The sequence below is a fragment of the Somniosus microcephalus genome, chromosome 15 (genome assembly GCF_052327205.1).
Source record: "Somniosus microcephalus isolate GS21.2 chromosome 15, FLI_Smic_1.0, whole genome shotgun sequence".
NCBI classification, from domain to species: Eukaryota; Metazoa; Chordata; class Chondrichthyes; order Squaliformes; family Somniosidae; genus Somniosus; species Somniosus microcephalus.
In genome coordinates this window covers 6,246,940-6,252,939 of record NC_141001.1, presented here as the reverse complement: position 1 = coordinate 6,252,939, position 6,000 = coordinate 6,246,940, and the positions used below count along the sequence as shown (strand labels likewise).

The 6,000-nt window shown below is 46.8% G+C and overlaps 1 pseudogene; it reads right to left on the bottom strand.

The window, feature by feature from the left end:
- Nucleotides 1–502: 502 nt before the first annotated feature.
- LOC147106516 (maestro heat-like repeat-containing protein family member 1 pseudogene) lies at nt 503–5,560 on the bottom strand (annotated as a pseudogene).
- Between the last annotated feature and the right edge of the window lie 440 nt (nt 5,561–6,000).

Sequence of the window (6,000 nt, the reverse complement as noted above, 5' to 3'; positions counted from 1 at the left end):
TGTGTTTGACCCCTCAACTACATTATCCCTCGCCAGTGCTATACTTTCTTTGATCAATACTGCCCTCTTTTTTTCCTACCCTATCTTTCCTGAATACCTTGTAGCTAGGAATATTAAGTTCCCTTCTTTGAGCCAGGTCTCTCTTATTGCTGCTATATCATGGTCCCATGTGCCAACTTGTGCCTGCAGCTCACCAACCTTACGTGCATTTACACACATGCACTCTAAACTCATCTTATTCTGCCTCACATTTGTCCCTGCCTGATCCCTCATATTTCTGAACTATTCTGCACTCTAGTGCTATTTGTCTCTCCCAGTGTTCTGTGCACCTTGTTTCCCCTCTCCCATGTTTCATCTTGGTGCTCACTGCCTGCCAAATTAGTTGACAAATAAAAAAGAATCCTGATCCAATGAGGAACTCCATAGACTGAGGAGAAGGGTTTGTCTCTAATTCAGGATAACACTGCACTGTTTGAAAATCGACCAATAATTATAACGTCAAAACAGGATATCAGTTTATTTACAATAAAAAAAATGACAAAACATCATTCTGATACAACTAACAATTTCTTGCTAAGAAGAAGAAGAGGTTGAGGAGGATCAGGGCCTGTGCTGACACAGAGGAGGTTGGGGAGGATCTGGGCCTGTTTTCATATCGCTCCAATGGTTGACCTCAGTTGTAGAATTTATATTTGTTCCACCAGGTGACTCTCTGGGCCGGTTGGGAACATTCTTCTGGATGTTGGAAAAAGAAAGCTGAAAGGGCGACTGCATTTGCCCGGATCTGGTCCTGTGGGTTGTTGAAGAAGGACGTACAGTCGGTGACGTACGAGTGGATCCTATCAGGGAAGTCTTTAATGAATTGTTTTGAAATGTCCCTCAGGAACTCCGTGTAGTTCAGGGTGTGCTCCCCTAAACACTCCTCAATCTTTGAGCATGCCTCGGCTGAACCAATAAGGGGGATGACCAAACGCAGTGTTGAGTTACAAGATCTAGACACCTCTTCGCTGTTTCCACTCAGGTGCAACAACAAGCAAACCAGGTTCGAATGGACCTGTCGGCAGAAGTAGGATTTGGGATCTCTATTTCCGCACTTGGCTAAGTTCCCCAACACGTTAAACGCTTCAGCCCGCACTTTGTCGCACTTAGCCTCAAAGAATGGTTGGATCCCGGTGACGATTTTCAGTACGAAGGGTCTGATGGTATTTGCTCTCAACTGATCTAAATGCTTTGCGAGACATAACAGCACTTCAAACATTAGCACCTCGTTGTCATTCTCCCCGCTTCCCATCAGGCCAGTCATTGCACACAGCACTGGTCGAGAATATTTTTCTATTCTGTGAGGAGCTCCAGTTGTAACGTTGCCCAGGCCCCTGACACACAGAAACTGGACAACCGAAGAAGTAGTCAGCAGACATCGAAGCAATCTGCTCATCAAGGTGTCGGTGAGCTGCAGCTGTGAAGCCAGCGGAGATTTTAAAAGCTCTCCAAAAAAGGCAGCCACGGTGACTTTCTGACACTCTTGTACAGTAAGGATCAGTGCTGCGAGCTGTACTACAATCCCAATCAGACAAGGGCCAGCATGTCGGACCATTGCTTTGGCCAGCAGAATAACCCCCCTGTGGGACTTGCGTACGTCCATCATCTGGTCCCAGCCTCCAGTTTCCACCATGAAATGTACCACTCGTTGATTGTTCGACTGATCCAGCAGCTCCATTAGCATCTCCACACAGTTCACACACACATCTCTGCTGCTAGATGTCTGAGGCTCAGCTGAGAATTCTCGCTGCTTCAATTCGCGATGGGGAAGAAAAACCTTGGGCAGACGCACATTGACGGAAGAGCTGTGATGGACGAGCAGGGTGCTGAATAATTGGGGGAATAATTTGATTACAATCTCTCCTGACTCTGGTGTGGTTATCATCTCATACAAAGCACACACAGCAGCCAGCGATTCAAGAGTTGAATATTGAGTCGGGTTCTCACTAATAGGACAGGTTCTCCTTCCCCCAAATGGTAACTGTTTGTTCAGTATATCCAGCAGCTCCCTGATTGTACTCATGGCACATTCCGCCTCCTCTGCCAGTGATCTCCATACGTCACTGACATACTTGTCCAAAGGAACAGGGTAAGTGAGGAGCCAGGACACAACTGTTGGTGTGTTGTGTGAGGCTAGAATGGCAATACTGCGTAGAACTGAAAGTTTCACCACCTCGGAGGGAACTGAGTGCAATTGACCCCTCAACGCATCAAGTATCTCTGAGACCTGGTCCCCAAGTTCACTGCCACGTCTTTTAATGATTGTTTTCATGAGGACAGCGGCTGCACTGGAACAGCTGGGGTGTTGGTCGGTCAGTCCTTTGAAGACCATGAAGAGCAAGTTGCCCAGCTGGTCATGTGGCAAACACTTGGATATGACCTCTGCGATCTGACTGCATGTTTGAAAGAGGACTGAGCTGTCAGGGTTGACTAGCTGTTCTCTGACTGATTTCAGAACCTCCAGCTGCTCCTTATGCTGATCCTGATTGGTGCTTTCATACGATAATTGAATGGACAGGATGATGTACAAACTGTCGATGGCCATCTGCCCAATGGGTAGCGAAGGGTCTGCACAGCGTGGCATCATTCGTCCAATCAGAGTCCCCATGTTATGAAGTGGCACCACATTGTTAACATTGAGCGTCTCCAAGTAACATTCCAGCAGCTTTAAGGTCGTCTCCATGGCTCTCTCTCGTTCATAGTCCTTTGTTGACGTGATCCAATCATCTACCTGCTTGAATATGGCCTGAAGACCTTCCGGGGACAGGTCCTGAAGTAATATTTGCTTCAGAAGCTGTTGCAGGGCAGTCATCGTTTGGGTATAAAGTGTTGCGGTCTGTTTGCTATTGCTATCCGTGTCTTTGTCCTTGTCCAGTTCTGAATGCACCAAGCTGAAAGTACTGATCAGGCAGGTTTGAATCAATTGTGAGGTGTCAGCTTGGTTTGATTCAGTGTGCAGCTGTACGAGATACATGCAGGCAGTCATGGCTAACTGTCGAACCGGGCTCCGCAGCAGCTCTGGTGGCTCAATCTCGATAAAGTCCTGCATGTATATCAGCAGATGCCTTTTTCTGCTAAAGTTGAAGGGAGCTCTCTGGTGATGTGAATGTAGGGATCTGGCGATCAGAGTCACGGTCTTTATTAGGCTGAGCTTTAGTGTAAGATCCCCGGATTCAGCCTTTATCCCCTGCCCACTTGTAATGAATTGGCTAACCACAGCTGGCAGAATGTGGGTCTCGATTCTGGACAGAACTAGTTCCTCAGGTGCGTAGAGTGCCATGTTCCCATAGCACAGAACCAGTGTGCTCTTAGCTTTATCCAGATCCACATCAGGCTTGTCCCTACGAATATTGAAGAAACTATTAGTGTTCTTCAAGCTGTTGGAATGACCAAACTCCTCCAGGCTACTGAGGGTATCATCAAAGTGGGTCATGGCACAGAAACCAATGGCAATGGCTGCTCCCTCTCTCTCCACCCTCTCACTGTGCTGCACACTCTGCAGCATTTGATGAAGCTCCTCCTTTATGTTCTTACTGGGGACATGACGGAGCACTGTCCCGAGTGATTTATAGAGAAAGCCTTTCTCTTGTGGGGAACGATGGTCGGTGTCGATCTGTTTGCACATTTCATCACTCAGCTTACCCGTCCATTCCTCGTCATCAATGGAATTCAGTGTCCTGGACAAGAGCAGCAATAGTTTCTCCTCCCATTCTTGTTGGGGCAGAGACTCCTCTGAATTCTCCAGTAAATGGTCCATTAATGATGGAAGCTCCTCTTCCCACCCTGTTACTGTTGCTGGGTGGATATTGAAGCTCAGGACTTGCATTAGCCTCAGTGCAGCAGCTCCTCGTTCTCCTCCCTGATATGGGCAACAAGACACAATGAGGAGTCGGGCCAGCAGTGCCTGGGCTTCAGGGGGATTGGCATCTTCATTGTAAGTAAGTAAAATCCTTTCACTGCCAGCTTGCAATTTCTTTTTCCCCAGATGTGCTAAACAATTGCAGATTGTTGCTAAAGCCTTAGTGTACTGGGTCACAGTAACACAATCCAGTAAGAATGGCCAGATAACATCCTCCATCTTCACTGTATTTGTGATCATAAACATCACTGTTTCACATACTGTACCTAAATCTTCATCTGTAACCTGATCTGGATGATAGAATGGTACCAGGGTCCCTGAATCAACGGATGCAGCACAATGTCGGATGAGGAATTCCACCATTACCTTTCCCCCTTCTGGCTCAAGGTAACCTTGCTGGGCCATGGCACATATTACCTGGGCCACTAGCTTCTTCTGCTGATTGCTGCTCTTGTCTAGAAGTACTGGTTTTAATGCAGCCACAATCTGACCCTTCTTCCTCTCTAAGTGTGAGGAGACCGAGCTGATGAGGTGTCTCAGTACACTGAGTGTTCCTACTCTGATTTGTTGGTCAGCATTCTCTAACTTAGGTAAGAGGAAGTCGACCAATGAGTCTGCGTAAGCTGGGGCCAGAATTGTGAAACAGTGAAGGATCTCAGTGTGGTTCTTCACGGCAAGTTGGTTATTAAAGTCCACTGAAAGACAAATCTGCTGGTGGAGATTTTTAAGCAGATTGTCCATCTGTGTTTTCAGCCCGAGACACTTCATCTCTGTGGCAATATCCAGTACCCGGCACAGACTCTCTGTGATGGAGCAATGCCCCACTTGTTTCTTGTAGAGAGACAGGATGCCTAAAATTAACTTGGGCAGCTCTTCCTCTAGTCTGTCCTTGGGCAGCAGGGAGCTGACATAGCCTAGAGCTTCCACTGTTGGGATGTTCAACTGGGAGGGTTCCTTCTCGAGCCACACCTTGAACAACAGATTGTAGACAATGTTGATCTCGGTGGAGAAAGAGTTTTTAGTCACTGTAGGGTCTGAGGCTTTCTCCATATTTCCCAGATAGATCAGGATACTCTTGCTAAAACTACCTATTGCTGAGGCGAATACAGACTTCAGCTCATCCTCTTTAACTCCAATGAGAACGGGAATCATGGCCCCCAAGATAGATTTGAGAAAAGGCACCATGCCGTACACATTTTCTGCTGACATTTTGGTCAAGGTCTTCACCATGTACACATGCGGAAGGTGCCCTTGTTTGAAATTCTCCATCGTCAACTGGACAACTTCATGAATAAACCTGAAGCTCACGGCAACCAGGAGATTGCACGCAGCTTCCTGGCTGTCAGCTTGTGCTCCTGTTAACCTCGTCATCCACAGTGTAGCCAAAGAGATAACTTTCTGCACTAGTGCTTGGCTCATTTGATTAAGGGTGTCCTTGATAATCTTTGTCATGCTCTCCAATACTACAACCCCCTGTGGAGCTGTCAGCGTGGTGTGGTGGGATAGATAGTCATGGCAGGTCATTAACACTATTTCTGGGTGATGACGCCCCAGTGTATGGAGGGTGTTTGAGATTTTCTGCTGACATCTTTCATCTTCCTGTGCAGTCATCCTCACCAGGGCAACTGAGAATGATTCCACGCTGCTAGACATTTTAGGGGTCTTTCCACGGCCTGAGACTGGAAGGCTAAAATTGCTCAGTTCAGTATAACAGAGATTACTAGTGGCCTCTCACTAAAGCACGTGTCCTTTCAGAATTGAAACCCTGAGCTGTCTGATATATTCTAAGCAGCTCGGTCCTGAGCTTTGCTCCGGGTTCTAACTACTGCTCTTCAATCTGAAGCAACTTATTAACCAAATACTTTCTGTGTCTGATTATCAATTAAAGACTGTCTTTGTTCACTCACTCACAGTCAGAATTAAATCTCCCATTGGATGACTGTCTCTTTCCTGTCTGACTGTTCTTTCTGTCCAATGATTAACACTGTTCCTTTACACAGTGTTCCTAATCTCCTCTCCAGTGATCTGCTCAGATTTGGATGGATTTGATGAACTCACTTGTTTTCAAGCTCTCTCCTTGTGGCTCTCTCAAATACAAATGC